Source organism: Pogoniulus pusillus, chromosome 2 (assembly GCF_015220805.1).
Source record: "Pogoniulus pusillus isolate bPogPus1 chromosome 2, bPogPus1.pri, whole genome shotgun sequence".
In the NCBI taxonomy this organism is placed as follows: Eukaryota; Metazoa; Chordata; class Aves; order Piciformes; family Lybiidae; genus Pogoniulus; species Pogoniulus pusillus.
Window position 1 is genome coordinate 28,909,985 of NC_087265.1, and position 27,921 is coordinate 28,937,905.

The 27,921-nt window shown below is 44.1% G+C and overlaps 1 long non-coding RNA gene across 1 annotated transcript; it reads right to left on the reverse strand.

Annotated features, from left to right (window-relative positions):
* Positions 1-11,432: 11,432 nt before the first annotated feature.
* Positions 11,433-20,691, reverse strand: LOC135187833 (uncharacterized). Its single transcript, XR_010307468.1, has 3 exons — positions 20,633-20,691; positions 15,940-16,061; positions 11,433-12,903 (listed from the first exon to the last, which is right to left on the reverse strand). It is a non-coding gene; the product is annotated as an uncharacterized LOC135187833 (long non-coding RNA).
* Positions 20,692-27,921: the final 7,230 nt, after the last annotated feature.

A 27,921-nucleotide genomic window follows, 5' to 3' on the forward strand; every position in this document is an offset into this window, starting at 1 on the left:
AATAGTCAGCTTACCTATGAGATCCTTGTAGATCTTCTCAATCAAAACTGAATCTGCTCATTAAAACTAAATTAATTTCTGTATACAGTTTTGGGGGCAGGATTTCAGGAAAATAAAATAACTCTATATAAATTCCTGACTCAGCCACATTAATTCCCTGCCTCCACAACACTGTCCCACAAAGATTCTAGGGACCTGCTCTTCCACTGCTGCCTTTGAAAGAAAAGAAGCTGCAGTTTAAGGACTCTATTATGAGAAGTAGTGACAAACTTCCCAAGTCACAAAACCCATCCTTTGTAAACTGAATCACTGAATCACAGAATCCCCTCATGGTGGGGCTCGCAAGTGGCCTCTGGAGATCATTTCATCCAGCCCTCCCCTTCTGAAAAAGCAGGGTCACCCACAGCAGATTGCTCAAGGATCATATACAGATGAGCTTGGATTTTCTCCGGAGGAGACTCTATGACCTCTCTGGGCAGCTCTAGTGCTCAAGAACCCTAGCAGCAACAAATTTTATCCTTATGTCTAAGTGCAGCTTGTGTTCCAGTTTGTGTCCAGGACTCCTTGTCCTGTCAGTAGGCACCACCACCAAAAGTGTGGCCTCATCCTCTTGATACCTGCTCTCTTCAATGACTCCTTCCTGGAGCACAAATCCTATGAGGAGAGGTTGAGGGAGCTGGGCCTGTTTAGCCTGGAGAAGAGGAGGCTCAGGGGTGATCTTATTACTGTCTACAACTACCTGAAGGGGCATTGTAGCCAGGTGGGGGGTGGCCTCTTCTCCCAGGCAACCAGCAACAGAACAAGGGGACACAGTCTCAAGTTGTGGTGGGGAAAGTATAGGTTGGATGTTAGGAGGAAGTTCTTGCCAGAGAGAGTGATTGGCATTGGAATGGGCTGCCCAGGGAGGTGGTGGAGTCACTGTCCCTGGAGGTGTTCAAGAAAAGCCTGGATGAGGCACTTAGTGCCATGGTCTAGTTGACTGGCTAGGGCTGGGTGCTAGGTTGGACTGGATGATTTTAGAGGTCTCTTCCAACCTGGTTGATTCTATGATTCTATGATTCTACGATTCTACTGGTCCACTAGCTTCAGAAAGTGTCTGATGCACAGTCCAGGAGCAGAGCACAAGCTTCTGCCCTTCTCATCAGGCACAGCTGGGAAGGATGCAGAATGACCTTATCCTACTTTTTTACTGGCAAAGTAATGTCATGGTGACTAAGATGCTCATTAGCAAGTCTCAGAAGAAGAAGATGTTCAGAAGAGTTTCATGCGGCTTTGCTTTATTTCTACCAGTGTCCTCAGGTTTTATCACTGTATCATCGTCTGAAAAATGAGGATAGTTTGGACTCCATCTGAATATCAAATTTACTTACTCTGGAAATAAACATGCCATTCTCCTTTGTTTGTTGTGAAACTCCTGAAAAGGGTCAAATGTTTCATAAGGACACAGCTCTAGAGAATAATTTAGAGGCAAGGAGAGCCCCGTGTCACCCACACGTGCAATCCTGCCTGAAGCTCTGACCCCTCATGGGGGGAAGGATGACAAGAAAACAACAAGGGCTGCTCTCCAGGTTTGTTGGTTTGTTTTTTTCCTGTCTTGGATGATATGCACCAGAAAAGTTTCAACGTGGGAGAAGCACTGTGAAAGAAAGAGGAGCATTTCTCCCAGAGCAGAACATGCATGTCCACTCACTCAACTCCAAACCTACCAGCCAGCATGGACATTTATGCTCACCCTGTGTGCCCAAGGACTCACAGCAGCTTTCAGATATTTCTTTTCTGTACTTCTTTCCTCAGGCTGACAGAAAAGATCCCATAAGACTTCACCTCTCTGTCTTCAGTTCAGTAACCTGAGTTTCCCACCCTGCAGAGCATCTCTGCTCAGAGCTGTTCAGGAGATTGCCCTGCAGTAAAGAATCCATACACAATCAGTACAAGCAGCCCAGGCAGCCTCTGAGACTCCACTGCTCTTCCTGAAGATAAAAGCATCTGGGCATGCTAGGCAAAAACTTCCTGGGTTGTGCCTTCTAGAAATTTGTTTCAGGAGAATCTTTTTGATATTTATTTTCTTGTCTCAGTCATGCAAGGAGCCAAGTCAGCTGACTGTGCTCTGTTCTTGGTGACAGGGACTCATCATGTTATTGATTTATGTGATTAAAGGGATTCTCTTGGAGGGAGCCAATTACTTCAGCGTTCATCTGTAGGGCTGCTAGAAGAGTGGGTATGACTATGGAGCTCAAAATTACACTGATCAATGCCTTCAAATCATGCTGCAGAAATTATTTGCTTGCTCTAGTTAATTAACAGCTGGAAAAGGCTGGGTAATCAGCACTAATGAAAACAGGAAGCCAGTTCATCACACAAGAGTGAGAAGTATAGAATCAAAATGGCTTAGGTTGGAAGGGACTTTGGAGATCATTTACTCTCATCTCCTCCCTATAGGCAGGGACACCTCTCAACTAGACCTAGTTGTTCAAGACTTCATCCAGCCTGGCCTTTAACATCTCCAGGGAGGCAGCATCCAAAATCTCCCTGGACAACCTATTCCAGAGTCTCATCAGCCTCTTACTGAACAACTTCTTCCCAAGATTCTGTTTAAACCTATTCTCCATCAGCTTAAACATATTCCCCCTTATTCTGTTTCTAGACACTCTTATGAAAAGTCCCTTTCAAGCCTTCCTGTAGGTATTGGGAGGTAGCTCTAAGGTCCCACCAGCGTCTCCTCCAGGCTGAACAACCCCAGCTCCCTCAACCTATACTCATAGCAGAGGTGCTCCAGCCCTTGGATTATTTTTGTGGCCCTCCTCTGGACTTGCATCAACAGCTCTGTGTCTGGGGACACCAGAACTGGACACAGTATTCAAAATAGAATCTCATCAGAGCAGAGTAAAGGGGAAGAATCCTCTCTCTTGGCCTGCTCATAAATGTCTGTTAAAGTTATTCTTAAACTACCCAGTTCTAACTGTGTGCAGAAGAAAAATATGGAGATCTTGAAGAAAGTTGAACATACAGAGTTTCATCTGAACATAAGGAGGAACTTCTTTACATCAAGAGTGGTAGAAGAGTGGGACAGTCTGCTTAGAGAGGTGGTGAAGTCTCCATCTCTGGAGTTATTCAAAACCCACTTGGACACCTTCCTGTGCAGCCTGCTCAGGGTGAACCTGCTCTGGCAGATCTTTAGACATCACTCCCAACTTCTACCATTCCGGGATTCTGTGGTCTTCTGTCAATAGTATTATGAATGAGAGAAGGAAAAAACCCCAACAAAACACACACGGAAAAAACCCCAACCAAACAAACAAAAAGAACAAAACCAGAATGCAAACCAGTCAAAGAGCAGCTTTAGATGAAAGACCAACATTTGAATCTTTCCAAAGACCCATTTGTCACTTTCTGAGATAGCATGTAGGCATCTCATTTCCCAAGATGCTAATGAAATGACACCAAAATACATTAATCTGTTACAATCTCTTAAGTATTTAGCAAAAAATCTCCAGAACATTTGCAAACAGCTAATGAATCAGCTTGGAAAGTGAGAAAGAACTGCAGGGGGAGATGAGTAGGGGGGACAGGATAATTGTTAGCAAATGGCTACATCGGGAGTAAAACCTGATGAATGATCTACAATAGCTGTATCTGCCCAAATATTCATAATGAATCATCTAGAGTAGATAGATGTATCTGCCCAGATATTGATAGATATGCATCTATTGATCGTGTGTATTGACTTGAGGCAGAAAGCTCTAAGTCATCATTTATTGAAAGCCCAAGAAGAAATTTTTTCCTGTTATTTAAAACTCATCTCAAGAGCAATGAAATGCCATAAGAAAATTGCACAAGATTTCCTCTGCTGTACATATGCAAATATTCATTCACTCTTGTTTCTCCCCTTACCTGACATTTACTTTGTTCACAGCCCTTCCTTCCCTGTTGGAGAAGGAGAACATGAACCCAAACAAGGTAACACTTTAAGTTCTGGATCTGTAGTTCTTGCAAATGTTTCTCTCCATTTTCCACCAGTCTTTATATTTACAGGAGAAGGAAATGGTCTGGTAACAGCAACAAAGTACTAACCCCCCTAAAACATTCAAATGAACTCTTCTGCCTATTCCCTTCCATATGTACTATCAAGAGGCAGAGCTGAGCTGGCCACTAGGTGAGTGACAAAGGCTCTTCATGAACCTACTCTACCTTCCCAAAGGAAAGAGAAAGGGAAGAAGGGAGGGAGGCTGATGGAGTGGGAAAGAAATTAAACCAGCTGGGGTGGAAAGAGCAATCCAATGAAAAAGAGACAAAGAAACACAGAGCGACACAGAACCCAATGCCTGAGGGTAATGATGACATCAGTGACACCACTGGTGCTGTGGACAGGCAAATGTGGAAGTTCCAGACTGAACTTATCAGTAGATGAGAACTGGCTTCAGGAGCTGGATTGTATAATTTGATTAAGGAACTCATAGATTGTGATTGAAAGCAGAATTGACAGAGTCCTCTTTGTGCATCAGCCACTGAAGCAGTGGCTTGGCCTTGGTGATCTCTCAAGTTGACCTTCAAGGGGTGGAATCCCTTGCTGGTTAGTGTAGGGTCACCTGTCCTGTCTGATTCTCTGTGTAGGTGCTGCCTCTGACCTCCTGCACCCCAACGTGGGACATATTATGTGGTGGTGCCCTTGGTCTGCAGCCCAAGCCTTGGCAAGAACTCTCCCCATCATGTTCTCACTGCTAGCAGCAGCCTCTGGCTGTACAAACCTGCCCTGAACTGCAGAAAATGCCTCACTGAGCAGAGACTGAGATGAGAAGTTAAATCACTAAGCAGAATTAGTTCTGGTCTAGTTTGAATGGATGTGTATAAACATAAAGACCACAAGTTCTAGGAGAGAGTTTCTCCCTTATCTGAAGACTGGGATTTTACTACTAATCATACATGTCCCTAGCAGAGAAACCATCCAGGAGACACCTGGGAAGGAAACATTTTCCACCCATTGAAAGCAACTCCACACCCATGAGTGTAAATTCTGCCCTAGCTGATTACTGTCTCTCCCAATAGCATCAGTTTTCACTCCCAGAGTTACCAGGTGCAACAGCTGAAGGTGGTCAACAGGACAGCAAGGGAAGAAAAGAAAGCTACTCCAACTCTCCCCACCCTACACATGCCTGCATGTGGCTCACAATTGTCACCACAGGCTGTTAGGGAATACCAAATTTCCCAGCACTTGCTGAATGGGTATTCAAAACACTGATACACAAAAAGACAGCAGCAGTGCCTTTAGCAGCAGCACCCATGGATGAGTGGTGGGAACATACAGGAGATTCCATTCTTGTGCAACTCACAGCAGCTACTAAAACTGTAATGAATTTATAGTTTACATGGCTTAAAATCTTAAAGATTTTAAGATCTTAAGATCATGGAATGATTTAGAAAAGACCTTAAAGCCCATTTAATTCCATCACTCTACCATGGACAGGAACACTGCCTACTAAAGCAGGTTGCTCAAGGTCTCCTCCAACCTGTCTTTGATAGAAGAGAAGGTCAGAATGTAGATAACACAGATAACCATAGCAGGAAGGTCAAAAATATCAGAGTCTACCCAGCTGTCTCCCAGCTACTGCACAAAAGTGGAAGTTGCTTATGGGAAAAATCCCACAGCCCTAGATTAAAAGTGTTTGTGGAGAGCAAGGGCTGGTGAATCTTCCCTCCTTGGAAATGATCTGCTGCCAGCTCCTTGGAACTGACAACCAGGGCAGGAGAAGAGGAGGCTGAGGGGAGACCTCATTGCTCTCTATGACTATCTGAAAGGAGGCTGTAGTGAGGTGGGTGTTGGTCTCTTGTCCATAGTATAAAGTGACAGGATGAGAGGAAATGGCCTCAAATTGCAACAGGGGGGGTTTAGGTTGGAGATTAGGGAAAAAATACTGAAGGATTGGTTAAGCATTGAAACAGGCTGCCCATGGAGGTGCTGGAGTCACCATCCATGGAGGTGTTCAAGAAACATGTGGACATGGCACTTGGGGACATGGTTTAGTGGTCATGGTGGTGTTGGGTCAAGGAGTGGACTCAGTGATCTTAGAGGTCTTTTCCAACTGAAACAGTTACATGATTCTGTGAAGGGCTGAGTGCTGCAGGCCTTTGGCAGGGTGGGAACCACATCTCTCACATCATCACCTCACTTCCCCACTCAATGCCTGTGACCCCTCCTGGCACTGAAGGGACAATATAACAGGCTTTGATCTTGCCATTTCTCTACTTGCATTTTCTTTTGTATAAAAATGAGCTGATGAAAGTTAAGGCAGTAGGAGGATTTCTTCCTGAAGTGAAGTCTCTTTAGCTACAAGCACACAAGAACACATGCAGCCTCAAGCCAACACACAGTCTAGCACTAGGCAGCACTGTCCCTCCAAGAAGCATATTTCCCCATGCAGCAAGAACTGTACCCATTTGTCTGCTTTTCACACGTACATGTGGGCAGACTCTTAGCGTACACGTAAAAGAAAATCCTTCTAGGACTGGTGATTATTGACTTGCTGTTTAGGAGGAAATGGAGAGCAACTGAAGCAAGATAAGAAGATACACTGTGGATCGAAACTGCATCACACACAACTCACTTCAGGAGGCTGGAGGCTACGCCCAAGGATCATCCACAGAGAGAGAATTTTTTAGTGTGAGCCCTAGCAAAACATGATCTTCTTTTAAAAGATCTGAAATAAGCAGAAAGCTGGTGGGAAAACCTGATTCACTAAGGGCATTGGCTCAGAAACAGCAGTTTGATTTAAATCCTCATCCTTCCCCAAACATGAAGAGCAAGGATCAGCCCCACATAAGAACGGATAAGAGAGTTCATAAAAAGCAAGCCAAGAACCTTCCACTTTGGAGGAATTGTTTCAGAAAAGCTGAAACAGTGGCTTAAAAACATCCAGCTGCAAGGTGCCTTTTCTCTTGCAGCCTGTCCCCTCCAGTGCCAGCAAATGAAAGATATTCAGTTCATACTCTGAGCAGCACCTCCGTTTCCTCCACCTGAGTTCCTGGAAGTCCCATGCTTAGCCAAGCCACTTCACAGCCTCATCCTGTTCTCTTTTGGTGTCTCAGACATGGTGCATTACGGAGCTATCTTAGGTCAGGGGGACAATAGAGATGGTGGGCATGACACCAGACTTACAGCGCTTTGGGCTTGTAAAACGTGACTCAGAGAGCAGTGCTGTAGGTGACAAGCCTGGCAGCTACTGTAGGCAAGCCAAGCCATGGTATTTTGCATCATCACCTTCCCAAAACTCCATGGTATCCATGGCATGAGAGACCAATACATCCTGAAGTGTTGCAGAGACCTTTTAGGATGTTCAGTTAGATGAGGCAGGGCTGAATTCATTGTATACCTCTGAAGATAAGGAATATTCTGGTAGTCTAAATCAGTGACTTTGGACTTTATGCTTCATTTGAGAAGCTTCACCTCCAGCAGTAAAATTCCCACTCTAGTGCTGAGCCCTTGTAAAGAGTCAGCTCTGAAGAGTCCCACATAAGGAGCCATTTCTAGGAACACCCTTGCCTTTTTTTTAAGCTATGGGCAGAGCTGCTACTTTTCAAATGCCTATTTGAATCAAAAGCTATTTCACCTGTTCCAGTCAAGCATATTTGTAGCCCACAATTTGCTGCTCACTCTGTTGTGCACACAACCTGCCTTCCTCCCAGAGGAGACCTGACCCATCAGGCTGCAGCAAAGGTGTCATTTTCCCTTTGGCTTTGGTAACATGTTCTCTGAGATCACATCAGAGACACCTGGCAATACCATTGTATGTGCCCCCCAAAACATACTATCACTGTATTTTTTCTTTCTCTTGGGACCAAAAAGAACCACGGTTCCATTTCACAGAGGAGTCACATGGCTCTCAGCAATCATCCCCATCTCACTACAAGCACTGCATTTGTTCATTAGTAACTCAAGGAGTGATGAATAATCAGTTGGAAATAAAGATGTTTCTTAGAAAATAAGCTGGTGCCAGCCTAAATGCTTCTGAGCTTCCTGATCATTAGAAACAAGATTTACTTGAATTCCTCTTTCACTTGCAACCTTTATCGCTATAATAGACAGACCCAAGGCAGCCTGAACTCTGTAGGACTTCAAATCTGAGTCCAGATCCAAATATCAAGCTTCTGTCTATCTCTGTTTCTCCTGAGTTTGAAGTCATCAGCCTTTGAGATAGCTTTTAACAAAAAACTTGCCAAAAGAAGCATCAGAGCCAGCCTTTGCAGGAAAGCAGAGCAGATCTGACTAGACAGTAGATGCTGGCAGAAGGGCTAACAAGAGGCTGCTGCAGCTCACATCATCTGCTGTGATAGATAAAGCAAACCCACTTGCACAAAAAGGTGGGGAGGGAGGAAGGAGCAACAGTAAGAAAGGGATTAAAAACTAAGCAGCAGTGTATTTCTACATGCAAGGATGATGCTTATGTGCACATAGCCAGCTGAAAGCTCACAGCAGCCTATTTAATCATTCTGGTAAAAGCTTTGGGGAGGTCAGCGCAGGTCACGGAGCAGAGATTCGGTGAGCACAGAGTGGAGGAGAAAAGCTCACAGGAAAGAGAAACAAAAGAGCATTGTGAAAAGAGGGCATGGGACTTTGTGGGGAGGAATTCTGGAAAGAGCGAGCTAAGAGAAAAGAACTAAGGCAACCTGGCTTCATTCTTTATTAATGTGGAGCAAAAAGCCCAATGAAGGTATGAGAGAGATCACAACAAATACAAGGCAAGGGCACCTAGGAGGGAGAGGAAATCCCTGAATCACTTGCCAAGTAGATAAAGAAACTTTGATATAAAAATAGCAATAGATATTGGATACAAATGTTCAGTATCTTTGTTCCTCTACCAGAGAAAAGCCCATCAAGTGAGGGCTAGCATTTCCAGTTCTGTTTCTGATAACAGATGCACCTCAAAATGAGATCTTAGGCATGGGGCACAGCTCACTGCACAGGATTGTATAGGATGAGACCCCACTTGGGGTGTTATGTCCATTTCTGGTGCCCCCAACACAAAGGGACATGAAACAGCTGGAGCCAGTCCAGAGGAGACCATGAAGATGATCAGAGAGCTGGAGCATCTCTCCTATGGAGACAGGCTGGGAGAGATGGGGCTGTTCAGCCTGGAGAAGAGAAGACTCCCTGGAGTCCTTCCAGTACCTGAAGGGGGCCTACAGAAAGGTGGAAATGGAATTTTTACAAGGGCTTGTAATGATAGGATGCGAGGGATGAGATTGAAGCTTGTAGAGGGCAGATACAGACTGGAGATCAGAAAGAATTTCTTCCCAGTGAGGGTGGTGAGACACTGGAACAGATTGCCCAGGGAGATCAGGGATGCCCCCCTCCCTAGAGGTGTTCCAGACCAGGCTGGATGAGGCCTTTGAGCAAGCTGGCATGGGTGGTGGAACTAACTGATATTTAAAGTCCCTTCCAACCCAACCACTTCTATGAATCTATAAAGTCAGTGAGAAACTTCTTTTGTGTCCAGCACAAGAGAGCAGAGCCTTGAGATTCCAGGTATTATGGTACTGACATTTTCTTGAGGCATTTTCAGAACTTTCACTTTAACAATTCTGTGTATACCCCAGAGGGTCAGGACAAACAGACTGAATGAGGCTGAGTCGTGTTTGCATCTTGGAATATTCTCTCTCCTGCAGAAGATAAGTTTATGTTTTGGCAAACTGAATGCTATGAAAGTGTTAATTTTTAACACATCACTTCAGCTGAGCTTGGGGTAAAACCCTCCAAAATCATGTGCTTTGCTTATTGTAACCGATATACCAGTTAGAAAAGAGCCTTGGTTGTGTATTCCCCTTCTCTTCATTCTGAGCACTTTTAAAACATATATATATATATATATGTGTGCCAGCATATTGCAGAACCCTTTTGATGTCTTATTATCTTGGTATGTGGGTGATTTGGTTCCAGCTATAGTTTGAAGTGGAAATTTGCCTCTCAGTTTTCCTACGTGAGAGTTTAAAAATACAGTCATGAAACACCCCCACACACACTTTTTTTTTTCTTCTGGGTTTTCAGTGCCAAAATCTCAAACAAGGCACTTTCCATCAAGTGTTTGCATTCTAAACCAAAAATAAATCAAATAAATCAACAACAATCAGCTGTTTCATAAAGAGCTTTGAGGACCACTGTCCCTATATTTTTCTCCACGTCCCTCAAACACCAGTCTCGCTCAAAATCTCTTGGGGGCAACAGGCACAGCAGCAAAGTAATTACAATGGGTTGGAGATTAACTGGGCATCCACCCTGTCCTTCTGGTGCTTTGTATCTCATTGTGACTCATGGAAATGAGAGAGATCCCAAACAGAGCTTTACATCCAAAATCAACCCAAACCCCATGTATTTATTAAATGAGCATTTCCAGATGGCACACTGAAAACAAGCGTTAACTACCAGTCATTTTTCACTCTTTATCTGCTGCTGTTGCAAAGCACAACAGCATCTTCCCAGCTCTGCTGGTTCATCAGTCAGGGGCAGCAGCAGCAGACACAGCATGGCTTCTGGAAATCTGACTGGCTGCAGGATTTCTGAGACCATTGAAGACAGGAGAGGGCATCAGATCTTGTTCTCTGTGTTTAAAAATATTATGAGGGTTTTCCAGATTCTCTCATTGAAATTAACATTTTGAAGTAACCCAAACACATTCTCAAGCTTTAAGTGTTGCCAAATGACTTGAGACGGCTAAAGGGAGCTTGCTGACTTTGAAAAATAACACCTTTTTAAAAAAGGGACACCAAAAAGTTGCATAAAGGTCTTTCTAAGCAAGCTGCTAGGATTGGAGGGAACCAGTCTGTGCCTTGGAGGAGTGGCACAAACCCTTATCCAGCTGGGCTGAGATGGCTCAGAGCAGCCTAGCAAACACTTGCTGCCGGTGCAGAGCAGCAGTAAATGATTGCTGCTGTGCAACAAAGGGCAGTATAGAGAAAAGTGTGGTTTGCTCAGCCAGATTTTCTCCCTGTAATAGTCTAGAGGCATTTTGTGCCACACATAGCTCTTTATTGATGCAGTAGCCTTATGAAGAATTTGAGCCTCTCATTGAAATAGTCAGATGTGCGAACGAAGTAAAAGATTTTTTCCCCCAATTTCTTTGACTTCAAAAATCTCAAAGTGCTGCTTTTTAAGCTTAATGAGAACAGACAGGAGTGTGTTGCTCATTTTGCCGATGCTTCTCTTAATGATGCCAGCAGATTAGAGCTGGAGCAGAGGCTGCAAATGAGTGGCTAGAAGTGACCTGTTGACAAGTCACACCTTCCCCAGAAGGCAGCCCCTCTGCTACTGCTCATCATAAGGAAGATGGGTGCAATACTGATGGTGATAATGGGGGCATTAATCCTTGCTGGCAATAGGATTCAAATGCTACGATGACAAAAATGAATTTGATCCTTTATTGCATTGGATTCAGTTTGCTTTGTTGATATTCTTAACCCTTTCCCTGGATACAGCCTTTCTTTTCCTTGTGACCCCTTTTTCTCAGCTTACTCCTGACTTTCAATTTCCTTTCACCACTGCTCAGCTCCTGACATATCCTTTTTCTTTCCTCTTCTCTCCCATCTCCTTTGGCCTGATAGGAGCTGTGCATTTCCCAGCCAGGCTCAACTGTGAGAGCTTGTCTTTTCATTTGTGAGAGATATGAAATATTAAAACCAACATTTCCTCGCTCCACTCTCAGTAAGAGATAAAGCAGCTGTTACAAGGATTATTTTTTCCCTCTACTTACTGGAAAACAAAGATAAAATTGTAGCTTTCAAGTAGGTCATTTAATCTTAGAGCATTTAATTGTGAGGTTGCCAGCCATGATTTGATTTCTCATCTTCTTTTGTTTCGAGGTTACAAACCTTCCGATTCATTTACATTTATAAACAATGTTCCCACTATATTACATGCATGGATTATTAGGAACACCTCCCAGTAGAGTACTGTCAACTTTTTGTACATAATTAATTAAAAGCCTCAAAGTTACCTTTTATCAAACTTTCACAGAGGTTTAGCATATCAGGAATCTCCAAATGAAAGAACTCCATTTAGACCAAAGGGCTATCCAGCTTATCCAAGTAAGAAATACTCTTTATTTCATGGGATTAAATGAAATAATAATAATAAAAAAAGATTAAAGTCAAAGGGGAAATCACCTAGGGTAGAATGTGGTTGTAGGGATAACAGAATTATATTTCACAGTAAAGAAAGCCAAACTCTGTCTCTAATTGACAGTCCAGTTATGATAAAAGTCAAAGGAGACAAACTGCTAGTCCAAGAGCAGGATCTCACCTGCAGAAGAATTGTGGTGAGAACAATAACTAAGGGTTAATGTTGGGAACTGTAGGACTTTTAGTGCTGTACAGCTGCTCGATCTTGACATACTGGAACGTAAGCCATGGGTTCAGAATGCGTAAGTGGAAAAGTTAAGTAAAATAGAGGGTTGAAATGACCTCAGAGGATGTTGCAACAGATGAAACAATATAAAGCATGAACTTGTGGGTTTTGTTAATCCTTGCTTATCTAGTTGCTAAGGTTCGAGGTCTGTCTTGATGACCAATTAGGATTTGACATGATCTTTAGCTTGTATGTTAAGGTATGTACCCAACTGCTGAAAGTACAACAAACGGAACTTAGCTTGCATCAAGCTGCTCCCCATCTCTCATCATGGCAGGTTAAACTGCTTATGTAGAGGGAAAGAGTCTGAAATGTAAAGCTCTGCCTACCTCCATGGCTGCTGCTTTTGACAGCAGTTCCTCAGAAGCGTTTCAGGTTCAGATAAACTCCTCAGACTTGAATAGGAGGCCAGCTCCATGCACGTGGGAACCCACACACCATCTTCCTCATTTCCTATTTGCCATGTGCAGTATCTCTGAGTAGGTCTAGGGTGGCCCTTGGACACCCAGGGTGAGCTGGCAAAAGAAGAAACACACATTTCTACTTGCATGCCTTAAAACAGCCCTTTTTGTGTGTGTTTTCTTGCCATCCTGATGCATTCTGGATTTCTACCTGAGAGCCCTCTGCCAGGGGAAGAATCACAGTGTACATGAGTTCTAAGCAGTGAATGTCCCATTGATTCAGCTGATCATTGGCACACAACGAATAAAGGTAAGACTCAACAGCACATTGCAATTTTCAGTGTTTTATCAGGGCTTTTCCCTTAACACAAATTACCCTTGGAACCAGGCTCTGCTGCAGGCAGCAGAGGAGATACCTCTCAAATCTCACAAGTGGACTGGGCCTTTTCAAAGAGGTGGATTAGCCAGACTACGACCAACACTTACATTCCACCACTCGTTCCAATGGCCAAGAGCAATTGCAGATGCTGTAGATGAGACAAGGAAGTCTCTGAGCCACGCTGCCAGCTTTGATCATTTTTTAACAGCAGATTGAATCCATTTCCCAGGATCAACAACTTTCTGTTTCTCAAATGTTCTCAAAGGCAGCTTTGCACTGTGGCTATCTGCCAAGCAGTTTTGCTTCTCCGGGTAGATCACCACTGGTGCAGCAGCACTTCAGCTGACCAGACAGCCTCCCTCTTCAGAAAATCATGTGTTTAGTATCTCTGGTGCTAGGTGGCATGTCAGCTTTCATTTGAAACCTGAGATGCTGAAATTCCAAAGAAGCTGTTGGCAAAGTATTCATGATTACAGGAGAGGACAGTGGTTTTACCAAGAGGAGTTGTCTCATTTTGATTGATATTAATTACCTTTAATAAATAATGGTTTATCTACAAAAAAATAAGCAAGCAAAGCCTAGCAGACTTTTTATGAAGTTCCCTGTGGTAACAAAAGACAACTGAAGTTATAGATCATAATGATGAAATCTTTACTCTCATCTACCCTCTTACCACTGCCCAGAGCACCTCTAAATTATCTATAACAAAGAAAAAATCCTCTTTCCAGAGACAAAAATTGGGATTTTGATGTAATAAGGTAGGAATGCAAATACTACAGCTTGCACTGTAGATGTTGAACATACTGGTGCATTTTGTATTGCACTGAGCAATGCAAAGTGCAAGGTAAGTCACTGTGTAAGTAGGAGAAGTCCCTTGAAAAAGGCTTGGACATTGCCAGCTTCCTTAAGCCTTTTCACATGAACTGCAGGAAAAAGCACTGACTGCAATGTGCTCTCTTGGCCAGAAGGCAATGGCATCCTGGGGTACATCGACATCAAGAAGAATGTTGCCAGCAGGTCAAGGGAGATTGCCCTCCCTCTCTACTCTGTCCTGGTGAGGCCTCATCTGGAGTACTGGGTCGAGTTCTGAGATCCCCAGTTCAAGAAGAACAGGGAACTCTTTGGGAGGGTACAGCAAAGGCCACAAAAATGATTAGGGTACTGGAACATCTCTCTGATGAAGAAAAGCTGGGAAATTTGGTGTTTTTTAGTTGGAGAAGAAAAAAAAATCTGAGAGGAGATCTCCTCAGTGCTTATGTATACTTAAAAGGTGGATGTCAGAAGGTTTGGGCCAGTCTTTTGTCAGTGGTGCCCAGTGACAGGACATGAGGTAATGAGCACAAATTTGTACACAGAAAGTTCCACCTGACCATGAGGAGGAACTTCTTTTCTTTGAGGGTGGTGGGGCACTTGAACAGGCCACACAGAATGGTGGTGGAATGTCTGCTTCTGGAGTCATTCAAAACTCACCTGGATGCCATCTTGGGCAACCTGCTCTGGATGAACCTGCTCTGGCAGGAGGACTGCAATCAATGATCTCCAGAGGTCTCTTTTAATTCCTATCATTCTGTTATTCTGTGATTGCCACTTCAAGGCTCCTAGTGGACAGCACAGGAGCTCCCTCCCCACCCCACCCTGCTGCTTTCTTTCTTCATCCTGTGTGATAACTTGCAGAAATTTTGCAAGCCCATTTTCTCAAAGAAACACCCCCCCTTGCCCTTAGTGTCTTTTGGGACAGCTCCTATAAATAGTTCAAAATGCCCTGCTTTATGCAGTTTAATTATTTATTTGGAGCATAATTACTTTAGATGTCAGATCCATTATTGTGGAAGTTGTAAATGATCCTGAAAGCAAAACAAATGCTGTCTCCTGGAGATCAGCAACCTCAGCATTACAGATACTGTTTTAATTGTTGCCTCCTTGCAGAATCCATACAGAAGAAGGAGAATGAAAAGTGAATCTCAGACTGTCCTGAGATTTAGTTTAGGAGAGCTAACAAAACCTGCAGATAACAAGAAATGAAGGATTCCCCATTGCAGATGCTTGTCTGTGCATGTCAAAGTCATGCAGAAGATAATATATCCCTCAGCAACAGCAGAATGGGCAAAAGAAATAATACAAATGGAGACTCAGTATAAAATGTGAGCATCTGATAATAGAGCATCATTAAAGCTGGAGTCAGTGAACCTGAATTCATTCAACTCCATCACAAACTAATTCTTTCAACGATACATACATGTGCAAAGTTGATGCTTACCATGATGAAAGCTGAACATGCTTCTGTTCATTAAAGAAAATCAAAATGTGTTTACTTTATTATGGATTCCAGTGGTTCCCCATAGCTTGCACACATCTGCTCAGTTCTGTGAAATGTCAACCTTGCTCACCTCTCAGAAGGACATTAAACTTTTTTGGTAGACATATTGTTGCTGTGAAACACTTTCACAATGCTCACCCCTTGTCACTGAACAGGAGAATGCACAGACTGGGTCAGACCAAAGATCGGTCCAATCTAGTGACTTGTCTGAAGGCAGATGGCCAGGGGAAAGCTACTGCAGCACAAAGTCTGATGCTTTCCCCCAGCAGTCCCTCAGCTGTCAGTCACCTGCAGCACAGGGACTGCTGGAGCCGTGTGAGGTTTTCTTTGCTCTTAGTCACATCCACTGGACACCACCTGCCATAACATTCCCAATCTTCAAGTCATGGAAACTTTCAGCTTTCAGTATAAGTTTTAGTCTAGGATGTTACATGAAGACCAGTGCTTTCCTTACCGTTACCTCGGGTGATGGAAGATAGCCTGAAGCTCAGACTAGTGATTAAGGCTCAGGTCTCCATCTGTCCTTAAGGCAGGTGTCAGCCATGAGGTAATAGCTGTTGAGGATCTCCTGTTCATCTGTAAGGTCAAGGAGGTGGAGATGTCAGGAGAAACTCCTCTTGCATTGATAGGAATACAATTTACTGACAACACTGAGCTGAGAAGGAGAATGAGTTGGGAAGGTAGGTCAGGATTTGTGGTTGTATTCAGACACAAACCAGAGGCTAGAGACATTTTTTTCTGGTTTTCAAATGAAATTAGAGGTTGTCTTTTCCCTATCAAGAAGTTAAAAAATCATAAATCATGAGGTGAATTTTTTAAAAGTAGAAACTTAGAGAAGTATTGACAACCTTTGTCCCTGAACGCTATCTCAAGAACGTTTCCAAGGTTTTGAGGGACATCAGCACTACACATCTAGTCCTAGACCTGTGATATCTACAGATGCCACTGGAGTTGACTTGAGTTTCTCTACACTTGTGTCATGGAGCTTCTCCTCAGAGTGGCCTTTGAATATCACACAGTGCCTTTACACCAGGCTCCTTTGATCACCAGTGAAACCATTCCCAGGGGATTCCCTGACCTTCACTGGTCTGCAAAACTAGCCCAGGAATACTCCTTACTGCATCCCTGCCCAAGTTTAAGTTCAGCAGAATACAGCCTTACAGACAGGAATAATATGGGAAACTTCATAGCAACCCACCCTCTCCTGCCCCCACCCCCACCCCCCACCCCCCCCCCCCCCCCCACCCCGGATTCTAATATATGTAGAAAAATCTCCTTGGGTCACTAACCTAAGAAAAACGTTCCTATTTACAAAAACAGGGATATAGCTTTAGTCCATAGACACCAACTCACAGCCTCTCTGAGTCTCCTAAAAGAGGTCTCTGTTTTGTAGAGATCCCTAAGTCCCAAGACAAAACAAAATCACTTTTAGGTTCCTTCAAGGCTGGAAAGACGCAGACCCCTTACCCCACAGCTCTGAAATTCTCAGCTCGCCCTGCCTATAGTGGCCATTCCTCCAACTCACAGAATACCACATAGCTATAGACACTACCAAAAGTACAAAGACATGGAACTGCCTTGAACACCAGAGTTTAGATCTCTGCTGCTATCCATATCTAACTTTCCATGCCATCTTATTAAGGACAATGTATGTAACATAATTTAGAAGAGATTTTCTGCTCATAAAGCTCTGGCATCTCTAGAGGAGTTAATATTTGTTCTGGGGATCAACAGGCACTCTAACTGAAATTAAAGATGACTTTTTCATCTAAAAAATCCTTTCTAAGCCTCATTGACTTAGTGCCCTATACACAATCTAGAGTTTGGAGCAAAAATCAGAGACCACAGAGCCATGGAGTGTGATGACAGAAGAAGACAGTTATTGGAGGGGTTTATCCAAATTGATCCTGCTCACAGTATATCTCCATTTCACACAATGTTTTAATCAAAGTAAGCTTTTAGGAATATCCCCCTTTCCCCCCCTTATTCTAATGGATCCTAAGACTGAGAAACCCATGTGCTAGAAAGCAGGACCTAGCTATTGAAGTAATTCTCATTAAGTACCATAAAATTCATAGAAACATATTTGAAGAATCACTGCGTTAAAGGAACTAGGACACAGATGCTGTCACTAGGAATTTATTAACTTTGCTTGGATAACAACAGTTATTTGCATAAACAGGGTACAAAGAGCATAATTCTACAGAGTTGGGTGCACAGACTGGGTGGGATTTGGCCACTTAGGTATCAGAAGTGCCAAGAACTTCTTAGAGAGACAGGGAACCATGAGAGAGAGACTAACAGAGTCTACAAAGATGCTGAAGGGATCAGAGCATCTCTGTGAGGAGAGGCTGAGATCCTTGGAGTTGTCGAGCCTGTGGAAGAGCAGCCTCAGGTGGGATCATCTCAACACTCAGCAGAAGCTAAAGGGTGGAGGGCAAGAGGATGGGGCCAGACTCTTTTCAGTGGTGACAAGGGACAAGGACACAAACTGGAATCCAGGAGGTTCTACCTAAACAAGAGGAAAATCTCAGAACCATTAGATTAGGGGAAAAATCATGGTGTGGGAGCAAGGGTGGTTGGATTTGTCAGGGGTCCTACAAAAGTGCAAGCACAACTGCAACCCCTGAAATGCCCAACTGAGGACTGAAAGGGTTATTGAGCTTACAAAAGCCATCCGTCTCTCAGTGAAAGCAAATGCCAAAAGGGCTGTTGCGTTCCATGATTCACCGTTGAATGTTTTCATTCTGGGCTGCCTGTTGCCACCTCTCCACAACCCTTTATACGTAAGCTTTATTTGGCATACAGAGCCAAAGATTAGTTTCAGCAAAGCCCTGTAATACCCTTAAGAGTAGGATAAAAAAACCCCACTGACTTCAAGTGTAAGAGATCAGAGACTGGAAGATCAAGCTTTCTAGCAGGGAGGGTCAAGCAGGAAGTTTCCACCCCACAACATGAGCACTGGCTTTTATTATGCAGCACTGCTCTACTCTGGAGGACTGTTCTCTCTCCAGCGGGGCAGTTTCTCTTTGTTTCTGAATGGCTATTATCAGATCACAGCTTTACACTGAAGTTGTTTATAAATGTTCCTTGTGACATTTTCCTTTATTCTTTTTATCAAGCCATTTTTCCAGCACAAAACAGGACATTTATTGTTCATATATAAAAGGCAATGAACCCATGAAGGCAGCCCTCATAAACCCTGGGAACCTCCTCAAGAAGCCAAATTACTAAATGTGATGGACATTCATAAATCACTCCATATCGTTCATCATAATTCCCGAAGTTCCATCAATTCCTAGGGGAAGACATCAGTGCGATGCACATCTTACAGAGGCAGCAGGTTGGCTTGCTCTGGAGGCATAAAATAAATATGATGCTCTCCTGCTTACTCAAGAGCTGCAGGTTTTGCATGTGCACACAGCAGAAAATCAATGTCACTCAAGATGTAGGGATCTTCCTCTCACCAGCCTTACAGGCATTGATTTTGTTAGAATGGGCAAATGTTCAGCCCTAATCCTGCCCCCACTGGCAGTGAACACTTTTCCCTCTGAAGGCTAGGTAGAATTACATGGCTAAGATTTTATACCTGCCTCTGATTTTGAGCAATCTGGTTAAATGCAAAGATTCGATTTCCAGAACAACTGAGGGGCCATCAGTGTCTGAGCCAGTGCAGCCCAGGACCCTTTGAAGTGGACAGCTACAGTAAGGCAGGGTCTGGCTAAACTGTCCAGCTTGGAGGATCACAGAAACACAAAAGGGGAAAAAAAGACGACAGAATCTTGTATTTTAAAGCTGGCAAGCTGATAAAAACTAAACAGACACAAGCAGCCTTTCCAGTGAAGCCTGATGCGGTGCAAGAATGCATGCTCCCTGCCAACGCTAAAGCAAGCTTGACATCCTGTGGCCAGAGCCAGCACAGGAGCAAAACCCGGGCTGGCTCACTCAGGAGATAAGCCTGCTTCTGAGCACACTCATTTTCCTGTGAGATGGGTGTGACAGCCTTGTGACAAGTGACTAAGTGTCCTAGAAGAAAGGATACAAACATTCATGCTGAATATTTCTAGCAGGGCATAACTTGGAGCTGAAAGAGAGTAACTTCACGTGAAAGCCCACAGGGTGTCATCAGAGGGGTGTCATGCATCAGGATGGATCCCCTTTGTAGCTCATAAGGTCTGTGTGGCCTCTCTGCTTGAAGTGACGCCCTGCTCTGAAAAAGGGGTGCAATGCAAAGAGGGAGCCAAAGATTGGAAAAGGAAAAAAGAAAATAGAGCACAGAAAGTCTTGTTTCTCCTGAAACAGTTGCAAGCTGAAATGTAAATATATCTGAAAAGATTTAATCATAATCACAAGAGCTGTTTGAAAGTCTGCTGCTTCTTTTTCCAGCCCTGATTTCACAAAAAAGGATGAAAAGCTGTCCTGAAAATAGCCGTGATAATTGTTCTAACCCGATGGCTTGCAGCAGTCTCAGCTGACTGATGCCCAAACAAATGCCATATCAAACACTGCAAACCTTCCCAAACCCACTCGTGCACATCACTTGGAGGAACTCATCCCACAGCAAGATCACAAGGCAAGTTGCTAGAGCTTAACATGGAACAAATGAATCCTGTTGAAAGAGCAAATGCTAACAAAAGGGATATCTCTAGATTCATGGGTGTAAGGCAAGACCCAGCATTCAGCTGCACAATAACTTGGGGTAAGTCATGTTTGCACCATTTACAGAGGATCATCTTTGGACATTCAGATTTGTGGGAATGCTTTTACATGGAAGCTAATAGATTTGTTGCTAGGTCTATTAAGCTAGAACGAGGGGGTTTTAACTCTCATTTTCTTTACCAGAGCAAACACAATTAATAACTGTTATGCAGTATGCTTCATATATTCAGTTTTCCAGGCTGAATAAACAGCTATAGAATGGTAGCAAGGTTGTTGAAGCCCCAGAGCAGGCTGCCCAGAGAGGCTGTGGAATCTTCTCTGGAGAGCTTTGAAACCCATCTGGGTGACCCTGCTATAGCAGAGAGTTTGACTAGGTGATCCCCAGTAGTCCCTTCCACCCCCTTGCTAAGATTCCAGGGTTCACTTCTATTTTGAAAATATTTCATGTCATAAAAATGCTCTATGAACACCATTACTATTAGCCTTACCACTGAAGTCAGGGAGGGGCAGGGCAGTCAACAAAGACAGGTGAGTCTCGTTCTAGTCACCAACCCTCCAGCCTGTGCAATGGGGACTGTTTAAACCCTCCTCGGCTGAAGAAGAGCCTCAGCTGTGCAGATGAGTAAGTAGAGCTCTGGCCATAGCTTCTTGAGCAGGTGTGTAAACACACAGGCACGTGGGCCTTGCCTTGCAAAGGTAGTCGGTGGCAATTATAATCAGCCTGGAGATGTGTCACTCCAAATTTGTGAGCTGTTCTTCATCAATACTTGCACTAGGAAGCATTAGATTATTCTGCAGGATGCTGAATGTGCCTGTTGATTGAAATTATTTGAGGATGTCAAATCAAGGCTTTTCTCTATGCTGCACCACACCTGTTCAATTTCCAGTTCATTGTTATCACAACCGCCACAAAAATAAGCACTTCTCTTACAAAAGGCCCCACTAATTCTTCCAAAGATGAGAATTTGCCTTGCAACTGGCTTGATTTGTGCAGTAAAAATCTCAAGGGTGCTTATACGTCATTTTCAAAAGTACTTATAGGCATTTTAGAACTAAACTTTTAACGACACACAGGCAAAATTTGAGGTAAAATGAGATTGCTAAGAAGCAGCCTGGTATCAAACACACGTTGTTTAAATACCTGACCATAAAAGCTACATTTTCAGTTCATGCCAATGTCACTTCAGCTCTCATGACATCAACATGCCCTCAAAAATATTACCTCAGCCTTCCATACTGGACATTTTTAGATCACTGACACTGCCGTCTTCACCTCTGCAAACCTGCCACAGGATCCATGCACTAGCAGATGCTTTCCTGATCCCAAACCTACCTTCAGGGTGAAAGCTGTGAGAAGCAGCTGCTGGACTGTTGAAATACTGTGTGAGGGAAGTGGGACAGACTGAAGGCATTGTTTTGGAAAGTCAGCATCTCATAATTCTCATGCTTATTGTTTTATGTATCTTCCACAGGTGTGCACAGTCCTTTCAAGGCGTAATCCAGTCTGTACCCATTTTGAGAGTTCTCTGTCTGCTCGTGGAGCATGCTGCCTGAATGGACACCTAGCTTATGAGGGAGGTTTTCTACTCCCTGGCTGGCCGATTGAAGTTCCATGATTAGATTAGTGATTGCATGCAGAATAAATAACAAATACCTCTCCAGATGCCCATAGAGGTCTGCATACACTTCTGCAATCACAACGTGACACTGAGGAGAGGGAAAAAATCAATAAAAGCTTAGGAAAAAATGAAAAATTTGGGCTAAGAGTAAATAGAAGCATTGCTGTAACAATAAATATTTTTTCCAGCAGGTGGAATCTTGCAATTCTATCATGTCCAAAATGCAGCAGGAATTGTTTCATGATTTGACATCTAGGATATGACAGCATGACCTCTAATACCACGCTGGACATCACATCAGTGTAAGGCTCAGAAGACCTTAGGAACGTGACTAACTGCAGAAAATAGTAGTAATATTAAGTACCAGATGGTCAACGGGACCAGGGAAATTATTATCCCCCTGTACTTGACACTGCTGAGGCCACATCTTGAGTATTTGGTTCAGTTTTTGCTACAAGAAGGACATTGAGCAGGTCCAGAGAAGAGCAGTGAAACTGGTGAAGGGTCTGGAGAATGAGTCTTGTGAGGAGCAGCTGAGAGAGATTGGAGTTGTTCAGCATGGAAAAAATGAGGCTTTGAGGGAAACCTCACTCTACAACTCACTGAAAGGAGATTGTAGTGAGGTGGAGGTTGGTCTCTTTTCCCTAGTCACAAGTGGTAGAACCAGAAGAAATGGACTCAGTTTGCACCACGGAAGGCTCAGATTGGATATTAGGATAAATTTCTTTACTGAAAGAGTGGTTAAGCCCTGGAACAGGCTCCCTGTGGAAGTGGTGGTCCCTGGTAGTGTTCAACAGCCATGTAGGGGTGATGCTGAGGGTCATGGTTTAATGATCTATCTGTGCTGGCCGAAGAGATGGATTTGATGATCTTGGACATCTTTTCCAAATTATGAATATTAGTTGGCTGGTAGAATCAGAGTGAGGGAAGATTTCACCACAGATTCAAAATACCACAATGAAATCTCAGTGTGACCTCTTTATTAGTCTGATGGCTCAGGGTTAATGTAGACAGAAAACTTTGAATCATAGAATCATAGAATTAACCAGGTTGGAAGAGACCTCCAAGATCATCCAGGCCAACCTAGCACCCAGCCCTAGCCAGTCAACTAGACCATGGCACTGAGTGCCTCATCCAGGCTTTTCTTGAAGACCCCCAGGGACGGTGCCTCCACCATCTCCCTGGGCAGTCCATTCCAATGCCAATCACCCTCTCTGTCAAGAACTTTCTCCTAACATCCAACCTATACTTTCCCTGGCACAACGTGAGACTGTGTCCCCTTGTTCTGTTGCTGGTTGCCTGGGAGAAGAGACCAAATCCCACCTGGCTACAATGTCCCTTCAGGTAGTTGTAGACAGCAATGAGGTCCCCCCTGAGCCTCCTCTTCTCCGGGCTAAGCACCCCCAGCTCCCTCAGCCTCTCCTCATAGGGTTTGTGTTCCAGGCCTCTCACCAGCTTTGTTGCCCTTCTCTGGACATGTTCCAGCACCTCAACATCTCTCTTGAATTGAGGGGCCCAGAACTGTACTCAAGATGTGGCCTGACCAGTGCTGAGTACAGGGGCAGAATAACCTCCCTTGTCCTACTGGCCACACTGTTCCTGATGCAGGCCAGGATGCCATTGGCTGTCTTGGCCACCTGGGCACACTGCTGGCTCATCTTCAGCCTACTATCTACCAGTACCCCCAGGTTCCTTTCTGCCTGCCTGCTCCCCAGCCACTCTGTCCCCAGCCTATAGCACTGTTTGGGGTTGTTGTGGCCAAAGTACAGAACCCTGCACTTGGCCTTGTTAAATCTCATCCCATTGGCCTCTGCCCACCCATCCAGCCTGTCTAGGTCCCTCTGCAGGGCTCACCTACCTTCCAACAGATCAACACTTGCTCCTAGCTTGGTGTCATCTGCAAACTTACTGATGCTGGACTCAATCCCCTCATCCAGATCATCAGCAAAGACATTGAACAGGACTGGGCCCAGGGCACTGATCCCTGGGGTACGCCACTAGTGCCTGGCTGCCAACTGGATGTGGCACCATTCACCACCACTCTCTGGGCCCAGCCCTCCAGCCTGTTCTTGATCCAGTACAGAGTGAATCTGACCAAGCCAGGAGCTGCCAGCTTGGCTAGGAGCTTCTTGTGGCAGACAGTGTCAAAGGCTTTGCTGAAGTCCAGGTAGACTACATCTACAGCCTGCCCCACATTCATCAGGCAGGTAACCTGATCATAACAGGAGATCAAGTAGCTTTTTCTTGGAGCACAAAGCCGACAGTGGCTTATGGTTTAGGCTTTGGATGTTTCCTGAAATTAAAGAATTTCTAGCAGCCAAAGAACATGGACTGGTAATTTTCCAAGTTTTCAGAGCAGCCATGAACAAAAGAAAGTTTGTTTAGACTTTAATGTGATGATAATAATAATGAGGGACAATTGTTTGGATTTTTCACTGTGTTTTGGACAGCTGAGTGGCAGATTCAGGTGCATTTCTTTACAATCAATAACCTGATAACTCCGTTATGCTACATTATATTTTCCCCAGCTACTCATAGAGTTTCCTAATTGAACCACTGGGTCTCTTATTCAATTAATTGTTTCAAATTATTGACACATAAAACAATGAAATATGTTGCTTCAGCAATAAATTAGCATCATATTAGAGGGAAACAATCTGAACATATTCACTAATCGAGTTGATGACTGTTGCGGATGGGGTATTCTGCGACCTACGCCGGTTAGGAGGAGGGGAGAAACTAATTAATGTGAGAGGATATTTGTAAATATATATATATTTATTAACTTCCAATATTTCAACTCTCACCAACCCCAACCACTGAACTTTAATATTAAAAGGATTTTTACACACTTATGAAGACATTATGGGAATATATATCTACAGAAACTTATTAATAACTAGCAAACATTGAAACAATTAACAGAGAGAGAGAGTTTTCCCTGCAGCTTAATGCCGCTTGGGGTCTTACACTATAATCTGCTTTCTGCTTTATGGCAGAGGTAACAGAACTTACAGAGGGATTCAAGTATTTACTCACAATTCGGATTGATCAATAATCACCCTCCAGAGCTACGTCACAGCCTATTGCAAGTGTCCAATTCTTCAGGGTCTCTGCCTGTGGACTTTGAGGCTGGAATCCTCTGTTTTCAGGGGAAATGGCAGTCTCTGACCTTGCTGCTGGCTTCTGCTGGCTGCTCTCTCCAGGGGTAAGCAGGCAGGATCTCCAGGTGCAGAGGCAGGATTCCATGCAGTCTGAGCACAGGTCCAATGCTGGCTCCTCGGGCCAATTGAATGCAGACAAGTGGCTCTTTTCCTGGCAACCTGCAGCAATGGTGCACACCAGATAATCATACAAAGGCAGGCATAAAGCTGCAAGGCAGTACGCAGGCAGGCAAGCAAGCAATGTGGCGGAGCCACAAGCAACGTGGGGAAGGCTGCACATGAGCCTGTGCACCCCTGTTTATCAAATGTGGGCCGAGAGTTAATGGTCTCATTGGCCACTCGAATGAGCAATCAGGTTGGCAGTCAGCCAAACCTTACCACACTAGGTAAAACCCACAGGCCTGGACTCCAAATATGGGAATCACATGGGCCCAGCACCAGGCAGGCCCGAGCTGGGCATGTGGGGACTTACACAATCAGGTGTCCTGGGCAACTGACTTTATGGCCCCAGTCTGTTGTGCCTCTTTGTGCTCGTTTACCCCTGGTGCGGGCAGAGAGACATGTCCAGGCAGAGCAGGCATAAATAAGCCTGCTTTTGGGCCTACAGGCCCTCCACAACAATGACTCACCAACATGACTTCAGTCTGCACTGAAGGGATAAGTGCCTCCAACACACCCACAGTCGGCCCAGGACCCCAAAGCAAGTGGAATCTTGGCAGGTGGTACTTTTGCAGGCACTGTGGAGATGCAAGTTTGGATCAGCTCCTTCCAACTCGAATGTTTATGTTTTCTCCCCATGCTTTTCAGTCATAAATAATTATCCATGAAAAAACAATGAGTTAGCAATCAGCTTGCTCTCACCTTTCTGCAGTGTTTTGAAATTGCTTTTATATAGTCTTTGGGCTTTCTTCTCCATCTTCTGCTCTTCCAACTGCTGCTTGGCAACCCAGATTACTGTGCAAAATATGAGCTTCTGAAGATTGCTCAGTTCAATAAAATTTTAACCAGAAGCATGCAGGCAATGTAATTGAAATGCAGGATTTCAATAGAATAATTTGGGGGTTGGGTTAGGTTTTCCTTATGGCTGAAAGATTTCACCTTGATAAGGCAAGGTAGCTCCTGCTCAAGGCCCTTTGAGGGCCCCAGACCTAAGGCACAACAACACCATGAATGCCTGACCTGGGGCAGAGTGGTTGGAAGCTGCCCAGCAGAAAAGGACCTGGGGGTGCTGGCTGACAGCAGCTGAACATGAGCCAGCATGTGCCTAGGTGACCAAGAATGCCAACAGCATTCTGGCCTGGATCAGCTGTAGTGTGGCCAGCAGGTCTGGGGAAAGCCTCCAGAGAAGGAGACTTCTCAACTTGTCCAGGAAGCCTGATCCAGCGTTTCATCACTCTTACAGTAAAGAAGTTTTTTTCTTAAGTTCAAGTGAATCATCCTGCATTCCCGTTTGTACTCACTGCCCACATCACTGGGATGACTGAAAAAATGCTGGCTCCATCCCTTTGACCTCCACCCATTAGATATTTATGTGCTTTGAGAAGATCTCATCTCAGCTGCTCTTCTCCAGGCTAAACAGCCTCAGGGCTCTCAGCCTTTCCTCCTCAGAGAGAGGCTCCATTCCTGTTGGTATCCTTGTAGCCTTCCACTGAACTCTCTCCAGTCTCTCTTGAACTGGGGAACCCAGAAGTGGGCAGAATACACCAGGTGTGACCTCTCCAAGACAGAGTAAAGAGGAAGAAAATCCAGACATCTCTTGGATTTCCAGTGGTATTTCTTTTCATTGTATGACTTGCCTTTCAGACAGAGCTGACATTAACAAATGAGCAGTGCTCAAATGGGATAAAATAGCTAAGAAGCCTTTTTCCTACATTTTGACTTCTTTTCTCCATATAGCCTCCTATACGCAACTCCTTCCCCATTTTATGTTTCAGATTTTATTATCTACGCCTCAAAACAACTTACTTTTACTTCTCCCTTCAGATACCTCTATATTATTGCCCTGGGGTTTATGGTGCAGTGTGTGCTAGCTGTCCCCCAAAGATGTGAATTGTACTCTCCAGGTTAGTTGGAGTTATGAAAGCATTTCTAGCAGAGTCTCTCTCTCCTCTCTCTCTTTTTATTAATCTTTGATAACCCTTTTTTTGATCTACACGCTACACTCTCTTAATTTACAGATGCTTTTAAAACTCAGGTGTGGGATTACTTCATTTGATTCATGGAAGGCCATGAGCACTTCAAATTAACCTTCTGCTTCCTTGGGGAAGAAAAAAAAAAGACTTTGGGGATTTGGTTCACCTGTTGAGAAGGAAGCTGTCTCTTCTTATTTACTGAGATTGCCTCAGTACTGTGGAGATGAGTCATGCATACTCTGTAGGGCTTAGATGGCACCGTAAATTCACTGCTGGACACTATGGACCCAGTCCAGAGCAAACTGAGGTCAAAAAAATCATTCCTGTTGACTCCAATGCCAAAGCTACATTAGACCAAGTGCACTTTGTTCCTGTAGAAATTAATGGAAGAAGATAGTGTTTAGTACAGCAACAAACCATCCATCTAAAGGTGACAGACCATTATTTTATCTACTAAAACACAACACCATGAAGTGACATCACACCTCTGACTTTTCCATAGCTGGTTACCAACATATTTTTAAGAAGGAAGCAAAAGAGAGATATGAGCAGTGTCCAAGCAATGTGTTAAACTCTTCTATCTAAGAGATACAATCTGCAAATACCTCAGGAAAAGGAGTTGAAGAATAGATCCCTAGTGAAACAAAGACATGGAGGAAAGCTCATCTGGCATGGCAGCTAGAGCTCTTCAGGGCTGGTCTACAGTATGAGCTGTGCAAATTTCTAAGAATGCAAAGGTTTACTTTATACAGGTCTACAGAAAGGAGCTAGGGCAAGCGTTTACACAGATATCATCAAAATACTGGAAGAGTTTGCCCATGAGGAAAACAAACGTGATGGCTCCACTTCCTGATACATAGAT